This window comes from Phascolarctos cinereus, unplaced genomic scaffold, assembly GCF_003287225.1.
Source record: "Phascolarctos cinereus isolate Bilbo 61053 unplaced genomic scaffold, phaCin_HiC Scaffold_4;HRSCAF=312, whole genome shotgun sequence".
Classification (NCBI taxonomy): Eukaryota; Metazoa; Chordata; class Mammalia; order Diprotodontia; family Phascolarctidae; genus Phascolarctos; species Phascolarctos cinereus.
Window position 1 is genome coordinate 110598696 of NW_027555847.1, and position 13760 is coordinate 110612455.

Consider the following 13760-nt stretch of genomic DNA (forward strand, 5'->3'; position numbering starts at 1 on the left):
CTAAAAGTCACCATTTAGTATAATCTCTTGTTTTAGTAATGAATGACTGAATTGATGGATGGATAGATGGATGGATAGATAGGTGAATGAATGAAAAAGACTATTAAGTTACTATGTAACAGGCACTCTCCTAAGTGCTGGGATTCCAAATATAAAAGAGGGACAATTCTTTCTCTCTCTCTTCCTTACAAAGACAACCTTTGCAGGGGAATGGTGGATAGGTAAAGATATTTTGTTCTGGGAAGTCTAAGTGCTGTAGAGTAGTAGATTGACATCTCCTTTCCAGAAGCAATGGTTGTGTTGGTTTGATTGCTATTCCTAAAGTACGAGGTAGAGAGGTCATGCCCACATGGAGGCATGGAAAGAAGCTGATTGGAGACAAGCATGATAAGGGATGTGGAGATAGCTTGATATAGTGGCCTCTCACTAAGCATGAAGCCAGGTCTATGGGTGCAAATCTGAATGGCTTACCTTTTCCAGAACGTAGTTTCCAAAAGTTCTGTTTGGATGTGCAACAGTAGAAGAGGCAGCAGAAATGACAGGGGAGCATGGGAGGAAGCTGGCCAGGGAAGAGCATGGTTAGGGAAGGAAACTGAGGCCAAGAAATTTGACTTACGTTACAAAGCTAATAAACAAGGTTCTAACATTTACTATCTGCATGACCTTTGGTGAGTCATACAAGCTCTCTAGGGGTGTACTGGTAAATGTTTAACAACTGGCTTTTGATGTACACAGAATATACTTTTAATTTACATAATTAACATTTCCACCATCATTTTCTTAAGTCTAGACAATCAGCAAAACAATAAATCAAGCCCCGATTTGTAGTGTTTGCCAATTGCTGAGGTATACTCCTGCTGAAAATGGAGTAGTCAGTCCTTGCAAGTGGTACATGCTGGCTCCTGAATAGCTACATCTCTGGGCTCCAGCTATCTCAACTATAAATAAGGGCATATGACCTCAAAAGTTTCTTCCATCTCCAAATCTATGATGCTATTCTTCTAAATAGTGGAACAGTGAAATCTGCACACAGCTCCTTTGATTCCTAAACTAGTGTCTCTTTCTGATCCTCCATGCTGTTTCCACAAACACTCCATTATGAAGCCAAGAAATGCTTGATGCATAATGTTGACTTTGCCCCTGGATTCTTTATTTTTTTAAGTTTCCTTTTTCTCCATTGGGTAACTCATGGACCATTAAAAACAAAAATGTCCATCTTTCAATAATTAGCTTAGTTACAAAAGTGCCCCCTCATTTGGAATACAACTTTGTTATTTAATTTTTTTTTTCTTTTTTGCTTTGGCACTTAACTCTCCTGTCTGCATTTTCTTAAAAATGTAGCTGCTGATGTGGGTAGAAAAAGCATGAGATTTATGCATTTTGTACACTGGAACACTTTGTAATTCTCAGATTTTATGCAGAAACTGTCAACTCAAGGGGCAAACTAATGATTTATAGATAGAAATAAGGGTTTAAATTATAGCACTGCCAAGCTGTTCCCTTTGGAAAATAGGGAGTTACAGGAGGACTATATCCACAGACCTAGAAAACTCCCTTCTCTTCTCCAAGGGTGTGGATGATAAGCAGTTTTCACCATCTTGATGAATAACTTCTGTTTCACCCACTGAGTACTTGTCTCTCAAAAACCCCTTATCTAAGTTCCCAGTTATCTTCTTCTGAAGGAAAAGGAAAGGTTTTAGAAATAATAATAGTAATCTTTTGAGGTATTGGCTATCAAAAGACTGCTTTAAAAATTATGATAGCCTCTAAAATTGTTCACGAGTCTTGAAAGTGATAGAATAGTTATGGTTCAGAAGCCTAATAGCTTAAAAAATATGAACTTGATCCAAAATAAAATTATTTCCAAAAGCTACATTATGTAATAATGTTAGAATTATAAGAGCCAACTAAGGAAAGGAGAACTCATGCACACCTTTCTTATAAAAACATAACTCAGCTTAATCAACAATTGACTCTGGCTGGGGGTCATGTCAGGGGAAATAATATCTTATCAGTTTAGAACCAGTTTTTCCATCAATACTAACCTGAAAAAATTAGAAATTAAATAAAAACTATAGTTTCTCCCTCAAGAGCCCCCCTTTTGCATTCAGAGAAACATGAGAAGACTTGAAAGAACTTATGAAGAATGAAGAAGAACCAAGATGACAATGTACACAATTATTACAATAATGTAGATAAAAAGAATGTTAAAAACAACTGAATGCTGAGTTGTCTTACTCCAAGAGAAGAGATAAGGAGTCATCTCCCCCTAGTTTTTAGAGAAGTAGGGGGCTGAGTATAGAATGCCTTCTATGTCATGGGACCTGGTCATTACATTGATGGGATTACAAAGGAGGGTTGAAGGGTATGGTGAAGGAGGAAGCACAGTAGATCTAAAAATGACTGTAATGTGGTCAATCTGTAAGTATCTTTTAAGTACCTACTAGTGTGCTAGATAGTATATTAAGTGCTGAGGTTACCAAAAACATCTACTCTGAAGAAGCTTAAGTTCTATCCAGGGACATAATATACATATGTAAACATTTGGAGAATAATATTTGTACATAATCAATGTCAAAACCCAAAATAATAAATGTAAGGGAATTTGAGAGGGGGGCACAATTGGTTAGGTTTCAGGAAAGCCTACATATATAGTAGATAGTGCTTGAACTGCATCATGAAGTATGAGAAACAGGCTGTGTGGTAGAATGAGAAAGGAGTTCATTCTAAGCATGGGGCACAGTCAGTACAAAGACATAGAGACACTGTGAGTGAGGAAGATAAAGAAGGCTAATTTGGCCAAACTGTGGGATGTAGGAAAGGGAGTAGTGTATAATGAGGCTGGAGAGACAGATTCTCAAGGGCTTTAAAAAACCAAACAAAGAGCTTTTATTGTATCACAAAGTCAATAGGGAGCCACTGCACTTTAGTGAGAGGAGGAATAACATGGCCAAATCTTTTCTAATGGAAAATCACTTTGGCAGCTGTGGAGAAGGGTTTGGAATGGGTAGATATTTGAAGCGGGGAGGCTAGTTACATGGAATATTCTACTCTTCTAGGTGCGAAATGATGAAATCCTAGAATGAGATGGTTTGTGAGTACAAAAGGGGTTGAATGCCAGAGATATTGTGGAGGTAAATGACAAGATTTGGCAATGGACTTGATATGTGGGATGAGGAAGAATGAGATGTCCAGGGCAAATGAACTGGGGAGACCTGTAGGCAGAATGTTAATAGGTGACATTGTCAGATAGCCCTTTACTGTTTACATAATGCTTTTCTGACATCATGCCAATCGCTTCTCACAACAATCCCGAGAGGTACACACTACTAGTAATAAATGGCGCATCTGATTGTTCAGTCATTTTTCAGACTTTCCGTGACTCTGTTGGAGTTTTCTTGGCAAAGATACTGGGGTGGTTTTCCATTTCCTTCTCTGGCTCATGGGAAACTGAGGCAAACAAGGTTAAGTGACTTGTCCAGGGTCACTTAACTAGTAAGCTAATAAGTATCTGAGGTCAGATTTGAACTCAGGAACATGAGTCTTCTTGACTTCAGGCCAAGCACTCTATCTGCTGAGCCCTCTAGCTGCCCTGTGACCTCTTTCAAGTTTGTAAAGTACTTTGTATATATTATCTCATTTGAGCTTTACATCGAGTACCACAAGCATTATTGTCCCCCTTTACAGATGGGAAAACTGAGCTTCAGAGAGAGGATACAAAGACTAAAAAAAAACCAGTCTCGGCTCTCAAGTGGCTATAGGTTCAAAGGATCCTGTATTTAGGGACCACAGAGGTGATATAGTCCTGACACTCAGAGAGGTTAACTGAATTACCAAGGTCACACAGGTAGCAAGCATCAAAGCTAGATTTTTCTTTCTTTTTTTTTTCTTTTTAGGCAATTGGGGTTAAGTGACTTGCCCAGGGTCACAAAGCTAGTAAATGTCAAATGTTTGGTCTGAGGCCAGATTTGAACTCAGTTCCTCCTGACTTCAGGGCCAGTGCTCTATCCAGTGCACCATGTAGCTGCCCCTCAAAGCTAGGTTTTTCAACCCAGGTCCTCTAATTCCAAAGTCATGCTTCCACAAGTGTCTGTTATAGGACAGGCATTGTGTAAAGTTTGGGTGATTCAAATAAAAAAAAAATCCCCACTCTCATACAGTTTACACTCTATCAGGGGAAACAATACCTATAAATTGGAAAGATAAGAAGTAAATCCATTATATGTTGAAAAGGAATAGCAAATTATACATTATAAATTTGCAGTTTCATGTGCAATCATTTTTTAATTGTGCTATGTTAGGGAAATGTTTGTTTTATTCCATAAATTTTAAAAAGTAAAAAATAAATAAAAAATAAAAAGTGCTAAAAAAAAAAGAGAAGCAAATGCAAACCATTTCTTACTAATGCTTTCTACCTTACAGGGTACATGTGACAATCAAATGAGAAAATCCATATTACTCACTTTGCAAATCTTAAAACCTGTTATCAAGTGAAAGGCATTGCCAAGCTGTCAGAAAGGTTCCAAGAAGGACACAATGATAGTGTGTTTGTTTGACATCAGAAGGTTCACCAACAGGTGATTAATTTTTCAAGTACCAAAAATCACTGGTGAAGTACCTATCTAGGCAAAATCATGTTTCACTGAGCATATTCCCCACAGTGCATTGGACAAGGCCATTCTAACAAAGTAATTAGCCAAGCACTGCTCAGTGGAGGCTCCCAAGCTGATTCCCATCCTTGCCTTTTATCTCCCTCCTGATTTGCCCACAGATCCATATTTGCTCAGGGATCCAGAGATCTCCAAAGGGGAAGTAGGTTCACAATTCTTACAGTTGTTGGTTAACCCTAGCTACTCTGGGGACAATTGTTTTTTACAAAAGTTTTAAGAGTTTTCTTATCAACTAGGGAAAAAATGGTACCCAAAGTAAAATCATGAATCAGGTACAGAGATAACAGAGACAAGTGGATTCTAAGTCAAATAGTGAATCATTCAATACATATTTATTTCTAGTTTACTGTGTACTAGGCACTTTGTTAAGTGGTGGGGATACAAAGAAAGGCAAAACACATAGTCATTGCCCTCAAAGAGCTCACCTTTCAACGAGGGAGAGAACGCAAACACAACTAAATATGGATTGGGGTGGTTAGGTGGTGCAGAGAATAAAGCAACCAGCCCAGGGTCAGGAACACTTATCTTCTTGAGTTCAAATCTGGCCTCAGACATTTACTAGTCGTATGACCCTAGGCAAGTCACTTAACCCTGTTTGCCTCAGTTTCCTCATCTGTAAAATGAGCTGGAGAAGGAAATGGCAAACCGCTTTTTTCTCTCTTTGTGTCTCTCTGTCTCTGCCTCTGTTTCTGTCTCTTCTTATGTCTCTGTCTCTCTCTGTTTGCCTGCTCCTCTCTGCTCCTGCTGCTCTTGCCATTGTGACTGCTCAGGTAGGGAAGGATGGCAATTACCTTTGGAGTTGTCACAAGATCCTATAACAGTGGTAAGAAGACACAAACAGGAAGTAATCACGTATAAGACATACGCTTGCCTAGGAGACTGTGAGCTCATTGCTTTTGGCTAGGTGTGTGGAAATGAACCCCTTACTTAATCCTCCTTCAAAAGCTTAAAAAGCCATCCTTTTCCTCAAAAGCTGTAAAAGAGAGAACAGGGACAGGGATGGAGACTTCAAATTATCTGTGGAATTCCAGCTCAGCAGCCAATTAAAAGACTTTTCATCATCACACAGTAAGAACCTCTAAGTCATCAATCAGTCAGTCAATAAACACTTAATAAGCACCTACACGTTTTAGGCACTGTGACATGACCTCAAGAAACAGTCAGAAGAAGTGTGCTCATGTTCTGAGGTGTGTTGGGAGGGAGGGCTCTTGATGATAAATTCTTCAAAGGAGTCCACTTCAAGCAAGCTTCCATGGATTTGACCAAAATGCAAAGGGCAGTGGCAGGGGCGAGGACTCTATACTGGGTACATAATAAACACTCAATAAATACTTTGATTCATTTTGACTTTGGGATGCAGGGTTTTTGATCAGAAAGGATTGCAGTTACCTCTTGGTTAGCTGCAAGCCCCCTGGAATATGGTAAGTTATTTTAATCATGAAACATACATAAAATACTTACTCTTTGCCAAGCTTACTGCTAGAATTGGGGGAAATAAAGTTTCTCATAGTTCATGCTGTCATGAAATTTCTAACCTAGTAATTATTATTATCAATCTGCTACATGCTAGAAGTAATACCATGGGTATTATTATACCCACTGTACAGTTGAGACAATTAAGGCTTAGAGCAATTCTAATGATTTGCTTATGATCTCACAGCTAATAAATACCAGAAGCAGGATTTAAACCAGGAGTCTCAGGCTCTGAGTCTAGCATTCTTGCCTGCATCAATCTAATTTTCTCTACCTGCAAAATGCAGCTTACAATATCTCTCCCTCAATCTATTCTTATGATGAAGTAATGTGCAAAAGTTATTTGGCTAAAATGCCATATGTACGGTAGACATTATTAGCTTGAAATCTCACTTATTTAAACCTTTAAGTTAATATTTCTAGAAGGACTGTAGGCTGAAGAGCGTATCACAGGGTACTGTATGAAATAACATTTTGTAGGTGACTCATAGTGAAAGAGTGGGAACTCAACAGAAAGTCAGAGATGGAAGGGATTTTAAATATCATTTATTCTTCCCAATTCTACTAGAGAGAAAACTGAGTCCTAGAGAGATAAAGTAATTTGCCCAAGGCCACACAAAGAGATAGCAGAAGTATCCTAATCTCCTCGATGCTAACTTAAACCTGGCCCAAAGTCTGATTTTAAAGCTAAATGAGTTCTGTTTGATTGCTCCTGATAAAGAGAAGAGTTTGTCCATTTATGGTTGTGTGGGTGAGCGTAGCTGTCCAAAGTGAACACGGAAACAGGAGGTTAGAGAGCATTGTCCCCATTACATTCGCTTTGTGCTGATCAAAGAGAATCAATGTCTGGGTCCTGATGGAGCAGAGCCAGGGTGACTGTATAACCCGTGGGCAGAATCCCATTCCCATAGAGAGGACTCCATGCATTACTAATGCTGCTAGGAAGGTGTAGAGAGCAGCTGTGGAAGAGCAGAAGGATGAATGATGTGGGTGTGTGTGTGTGTGTGTGTGTGCGTGTGCGTGTGTGTTGGAGGTTTGGGGGGTGTTGCTGTTAGAGTTCAGTTCAACGCCATTTTCCCCAAATCACTGCCAAAGGGGCCAAGGTGATTTCTATCCTGGCCAGAACCAACTCAGGGCTGGATATTGGGAATGAAAGATGTAAGCTCATTAAGGGACTTTTGTTGTTGTTATTCAATCATTTTAGTGTTGTCCAACTCTTTGTGACCCCATTTGGGATCTTCTTGGCAAAGACACTGGAATTATTTGCCATTTCCTTCTCCAGTTTATTTTACAGATGAGGAAACTGAGGTAAACAGAATTAGGTGGCTTGCCCGGGGTCACACAGCTACTAAGTGTCTGAAGCCAGATTTGAACTCAGAAAGAGGAATCTACTGGACTTTAATCCTCCCACTCTAATCCACTGAGCTACCTAGGTTCCTTCAAGGGATTTTAGGAATCATCTAATCCAGATTCCTCATTTTATAAGTGAGATAAGGGAGGATCAGTAACTAACTCATGCAATGAGTTAGTAGCAGAGCAAAAATACAAAGCCAGGTCTTTGGGCTCTTTGATAAGTTCAGGGATTTGGCCAATACACCAGACCGCCTGTCTCCTCTTTTGCTCAAGAAAAGAATTATAACTTGAAATTATCTCACACAGAACAAGAAGCTTGAAATCAACTTTTTAAGGCAAATTCAGTGGAGACACTGTGAGGCCACTGCAGTGCTAGAAAGGGAGAAATGTGGGGCTGGTCTGTGGGAGTGCTTACCTATGGTGGATATGTGAATGGTAGGGATTGGGGCAGGATGAGAAGGTAGAAAGGACTAACAGAGGTGGGGAACTTGTGGCCTCAAGGCCACATGTGGCCCTCTAGGTCCTCAAGTGCTACCCTTTGACTGAATCCAAACTTCACAGAACAGATCCTTTTATTAAGGATTCCAGACACTAGAATAACAATCTACTGGCTTCATATTTTAACTAATTATTCTTGCAAACTAGGTGTCAAGCTAATTTGTTTCTGAAGTTTTAAAGGGTAAGTGTTGTCAACGTCTTCTAAATATTGTTCCTATTTCTGACCTACTCTTCCACCTTCCCAGAATATAATTCCAGGAAGAATAAAGAATACAATATTCCCAGATTGTCATAAGACATTGAACTGTATTCAATATTCAGTTATCCATGGGAATGGAGGGGAGAATCCCAGATTACAGACAATCAAAAATAATTAATATATAGCTTTAATTCTTTGAAACATTTCAGTTGGGAGTACATTACATCTTCAAATCTATGAGTCCTTATGGGTTCAGTCTCAGATTTTAGCAGATGGTGTTTTACCATATTATCTGATCTCTCTCCTTCCTCCTTCTCCTTTCCCTTCTCAGTTGGTTAACAACCTTTGTCATCAGACCTCTCCTAGTATTTCCTATTCTAACCTTCAAAGAAGTTATTGTTTAATATTGTGTATTACATTAGGCAGTATTAGTGTCTTGTCCCCTTAACAGACTCTAAGCTCCATGAGGGGAGAGATGGTTCTTTCAAAACTTTGTATCTCTTCCAGAACCTAGCATAGTATTCTCTTTGCCTACAGTAGGTACTTAATGAATATACATTGTGATGTATTTTGGAGTTAGTATTATTATAGGATCACAGATGCAAGGCTAGAAGAGACTTCAGAAGGCATCTAATCCAACCTCTTCATTTCATACCTAAGGGAAATGAAGTCAAATGACTCACTTGAAGTTACATAGGGAGTGAGCATCAGAAGCAGAATTTGAACCCAAGTTCCCTGACTCTAAAGCCAGTGCTCTTTCTACTGCAGTGTGCTATTTATTTACCTATTAGAAAAAGATTTTTTTTTTTTGCTTAGGTTACTTTTTAAATTAGCCTATAGTCCATAAGCTTTGGAGTATCCTGAGTATCAGAAATAAGTAGGCCTAAGATTAAAATTTTGCCACAGAAATATCATAAACTGAATAACCTATGGGCAGAAAATTAAGAGTTAAGTGTTTGCCAAAGCCAAAAAAAGATTAAATCCAATATTTGCAATATAGCGCTTAGAATAGCAGCACACAGTAGGTGCTTAATAAATGTTTATTGAATTAATGAATGAATGTATCCACTGTGTTGGTTTCAGGTCATATATCATCACTCATTTTCAGGTTTGGTTGATTGAATTGAAAATAAAAGCTGATGTTAATATAGCACTTTAAGGTTTGCGAGCCCCTTTACATACATTATCACATTTGAGCAACCTTGTGAATAGCTAGCGTTTATGTAGAACTTCGAGGTTTGTAAAGTGCTTTACAAATATCTCATATGATTATCCCAACAACCTTAGGAGGTAGGTGTTATTGTTATTTCCATTCTACAGAGGAGGAAACTGGGGTAGACAGAGGTTAAGTGACTGGCCTAGGGTCACACAGTGTCTGAGGTCAGACATGAACTGAAGTCTTCCTGACTCCAGGTCCAGCACTATATTCTCTGTGCCAGCTAGCTCTGATCCCCATTTTCAGGGATGAGGAAACTGAGGCAGAGAAAGGTTGAATACCTGCCCCAAATCACATAGTATCTGAATTCAGGTCTTCTTGACTCCTTTTTGTTGTTGCTGGATCATTTCAGTCATGTTTGACTCTTCATGACCCCATTTGGGGTTTTCTTGGCAAAGATATTGGAGTGGTTTGCCATTCCCTTCTCAAGCATATTTTATAGATGAGGAAACTGAGGCAAACTGGGTTAAGTGACTTGCCCAGAGTCAGACAGCTAGTAAGTGGCCGGATTGGAACTCAGGTGCTCCTGACTCTGTCCCCCACATCATCCTAGTTACCCCACCTTGCCGACCCCACATCTAGTCTACCTTTACCCTTTATTCATGGTATTGAATCTCATATGTTAAAAACCTGCTTAATCTTCCTAAAGCATGTGGAGGATTGTTGATATTTTTTGTTTTGAAAGAAAAGAGCATTTAAAAATAATTACTTGTAGACTTTTGTGGGGAGTAAAACAGGCTGAGGAGAAAATCTGGCACTGCTTTGCTCTGAGATAAACTGTGTGCTTCCCTTCCGCTCTCCACCTCTGAGGGTTGCATTAGTGCCTTTTTTCCTCAGGAAAGGATGGTAGGGAGAATGTTGGGAGCTGTTGGGCTGGTAGGCCCTCTGCAGAGAAAACAAAGAGTCTGCAGTGTTCTGTCTCAGACAGGACAGAATCAAACTCCCCCTGAGTGATTAGCCTCCAGGGTACCCAACAAAAACAGCCTCATGCAGGTTCTTAAAACAAAGTAACAGCTTTACTGAAGCCAATAACTTCTGGCCTGTCTGAGCCATGGGAATCAGCTCTGCTCCCTCACAGAGGCCTCCAGCAGCCTGATTCCTTACAGCCTGCAAGAAAGCTAGAGCCTCTTCCTTATGGCTCATTAGACTCCAGAATAAGGAACAGATTACCCATAACTCCAAAGGGCGGATAGGACACTGCTGGACGGTCATAGAGCTGAACATTAAAGGCAAGAGGGAAGAGAGCCTGGGGAAGAGGAGGAATGTCTGCAGGGGAGACAGCACAGTTGATAACTTGCTGACTGAGCAATGAAAAGGCACTAACAGGAAGGGAGAGGCTCTGTTAAGCCCGAAGGCAAAATAAACTGACAACAGGCTGGGGAAGGCGGGATGGAGAAGTCAAAATAGGCATACCAGGAGCTGTCTCAGCAGGCCTAAGAAGAGCAAAATTCCCAAGTTTAATCAGAGACCCAGAGAGGATGAAGATACTGCAATTTAACCAGTAAGATCGATGAGAATCATTTCCAAAATTGTCCTTAATCCTGTTTAGATCACTGATTATAGTATAACATATATACATCGCATAATGAATTGGAATTTTTTTTTTAAACAATGACATTTCATTTCAAAGTAAGTGGCTCCAATCTTGATCTATTCTATGGACTTCTCCCTAGCCCCTTCCCCACTCTGAATAAATCTCCACTCTGAAGAGCTGCTCTCCTGATTGGTGACACCCTTACTCCTTGAAAAATCCCTTTTGAATTTGATGACATGAATACAATAAATAGGCCGGTCTTTTCAAAGCACTAATTCAGAAAGGTTGTTATCTGCTATAACCATCCTTAATAAATATATTTTAGGATGTGCACATACCAATATATGCTGCAGCAACTGCCATGAAAAGAAGAGTAGGAAGAAAGGTACACCTATCTAAGAACCCTTGTAAGGACAGGTGTCCAATAACACCATGAGAGAAAGAGCTTGAGAAAACTATTGGAGAACCACAGAAAAAAATATTGGGAGATGTCATCAATAACTAGCCAGTACCTACAGTAGGAAACTTAAATACCATATTGGCTGATTAGAGATAATACAAAATAAACATGAGGATGAATCATATCCTTGATGAATGATTGAAAACAAAAAGGCAAAAGTATAGAGCCACACAAAGAGAAGAAGCATCCTGTGTGTGCACACAAACACACAATAAACAATTCTGCATTATAAAATGGTATTGTAAAAGTTGAAAACCCCTGAGGGAGGACAAGGAAAATTCCTAGTTGTCTAGGTGGTCACAAAAAGTCCAACAAAACAAAAACTGGATTAAATGTGAATATACCATTAATATAATGAATGACAGAGTAATTATACCAAGGGAGGTGACTAAAAGTCTGGTTCCTCTGTAAAACCATGAAGCAGTGGGTCCAATTATCAGCTCGAGATCTTCACACGGGTATATAAATTACTAGCAAAGCACTTTATCAGTTTCCTCTCTGATGCAAGCCTGATCCCATCTTTCTTAACAGGAACCATCATATATTTATTATCAAAGGATGAAAATACTGATGATCCCTCCAAATATAGACCAATTATGTATTTATGTACTTTATGCAAAGTATTTCCTGTTTGTTTCCCTCAAAAAATACTGTAAACACAAGAAAATAATATATTGGCTGAGGAGCAAAATCTATATGACACAAGTGCACTGTGGGTAGAACAGTGAATTGTTCCAGTCATTCTTAATAGTAATTTGGAGCTATGTCCCCAAAGTTACTGAACTGAGCATGACCTTTAACTCAGGAATGCCACTGCTCAATCTATAGCCCAAGGAGATCAAAGAAAGAGGAAAAGGACATACATCTACAAAAATATTTCTAGTATCTCTTTCATAGCAGCCCCAAACTGGAAACTAAGGTGGTGTCCACCTATTGGGAAATGACTGAACAAATCATAGTTTATTAATGGTGATGTACAAAAAAAGGCAGAAAGAGACTTACAATTTTTTGACGTGGCCAGTGAGATAGAGTACTGGATATGGAGTAAGGAAGATTCATCTTCCTCAAATCTGGCCTTAGACACTTACTACTGTAAGACCCTGGACAAATCATTTAATCCTTTTTGCCTTAGTTTCTTCATCTGTAAAGGGAGCTGGAGAAGGAAATGGAAAACCACTCTAGCTGAAACTTGAAGGGAACTAGGGATTCCTCGAGGCAGAGGTGTGGAGAGAAAGCATCCCAGGAATGGAATTATAAAAGTGGGACATGGAATGCTGAGGACTGAGAACAGAAACTAGGTCCATTTAGCCAGAGTGTATGAAGGTAGATGACATGACATCAGACTGAAAATATAGGTTAGAACCAGATTACAGAAGATCATAAAATGAAAGACTTTTTTTCAGTTCTAAATCCTAGTTCAATAGCATTTCATAATATACAAAACGTTTCCTTCACAATGATCCAGGGAGCAAAGGTAATACAAGTGCCATTATCCCCATGTCCCTCTACCTCTTAATTTTGCTGGCATTCTTCAAGAATCAGCTCTAAACGCACCCTTGGTAGGTTTCTCCTTCAGCTGCAAAGAACTTCTTTCAGATTTCCTTCCTCCTACTCTGTATCTAATTTCTATGTACCTAATTATTTATATGTTGTCTCCCCCATTGGACTGTGAGGTCCTTGAAGGCAGGAATTGGTTTTGCCTTTCTTTGTATCCTCAGTGTTTAGCATAGAGCATAACTTGAGAAGTACTTGACAAATGCTAATTGGTTGATTGTTTGATTGACAAATAACAAATGCCTACAAGAAGTCCTATTCCCATGTTTCATCAAGGCTCAACAGTAACCCTGGTTCTTAAGGAATATGCCAGTAGAACATATGCTCTGACTAGTTTAACTAAGCTGGTAAAGCTTTGAGTATAGTGGTAGCAACAGACTGAATCTAATACCTGAGGACCAACCCATTCAAGTGTGAAGAGGCTTATTGGATAGTTAGACAACAATTTCTTTAGCCATGACAACCCCATAACACACAAGAAAAATAAACAGGGCTTCAAATTCCATCATGAAGAACTGAAAACCGGCCTTGGAGTCAGGAGGACCTGAGTTCAAATTTGGCCTCAGACACATGACATTTACTAGCTGTGTGACCCTGGGCAAATCACTTAACCCCAATTGCCTCACCAACAAAAAAAAAAAAGGAAAAGAAGGGAAAGGGTGCCAAGAATGCTTTTTTTATAAAGTCTAAAAGCATGTATTCTAATTGTGAGATCTTTGCCTAATAATAAATTAGTATACCTTCAGAACAATCAAGCCATATCGGTATTCTCTTGAACCCTTTTACCCTGCTCAGTTGAATTA

General features: G+C 39.3%; 1 long non-coding RNA gene across 1 annotated transcript in view; it reads right to left on the reverse strand.

Moving 5' to 3' along the window:
• LOC110196484 (uncharacterized) overlaps positions 1 to 13760 on the reverse strand; it is a 109712-nt gene that overhangs the window by 27073 nt on the left and 68879 nt on the right. The window contains exon 2 of the long non-coding RNA XR_002321230.2: positions 472 to 559. This is a non-coding gene — a long non-coding RNA (uncharacterized LOC110196484). The remainder of the gene's footprint in view (positions 1 to 471; positions 560 to 13760) is intronic.